Below are 826 nucleotides of genomic sequence, written 5' to 3'. Positions count from 1 at the left end.
GGCCCCGCTGTTAATCAGATAATAACTTCTGCTATTCCAGTACCCTATGACGTAGCAATGACGTAATAATGACGGAGTCAGTTGGATATGACGTCCGAGTCGGGAGATGATTGATACCAGATATGAAAGGATAAATATTTATAAATGTTTTATACAGATGTATGAAATATATTGTTTTATTTTCTTTACTTTAATACATCAAATGTGATATATGTAAACAAAATGTCTTTCGATTGTGACCCATACATTTATGACAACGAAGATATAAATCAGAAGGCGAAACTTCCATGAGCTTCTATAAAAGTGAAAAGTTATTTTCTGAAGATTGCTAACCACATGTTGAAAGGAAATAACAGGTTGGATTTTGAGTTTACTGCTGAGGTGTTTGATATAACCGATATATGCATTAAAACAAATATCTTTAGAGCAGTTCTTGGCATTAATATGATGACGTCACATAATCCCACTCATAAATCCTCGAGTATAGTTATGCTAATGCGTTTTGACAAGTTTGTGGACAATAACGAAACCAAAATAATAGTTGCTTGAAGGGAGTTACTAAATGCTCATGGAAATAAGTTTTCAAAGAAAACAACAGTTGTGACATCATAGTTTCTGAGCCAATCATGATTCGATCAATCTCAGCCAATCACAGCGCATGCAATAAGCACGACTCTGTTCTCGCGATAATTCTAGTCTGTCTTTATTTTTGCCCGCCGATTCTACTCGCCCGAAGACCCTGATCATTTCTCATTCCAGAGCGGAAGGATAATGAAAAGCTACGATAATGAAAAAGTTAGAGGGAGTAAAATTCCCTGCATTAAGA

The sequence above is a fragment of the Penaeus monodon genome, chromosome 24 (assembly GCF_015228065.2).
Source record: "Penaeus monodon isolate SGIC_2016 chromosome 24, NSTDA_Pmon_1, whole genome shotgun sequence".
NCBI classification, from domain to species: domain Eukaryota; kingdom Metazoa; phylum Arthropoda; class Malacostraca; order Decapoda; family Penaeidae; genus Penaeus; species Penaeus monodon.
The sequence above is the reverse complement of the archived record's forward strand: the minus strand, read 5'-3'. Positions refer to the sequence as shown.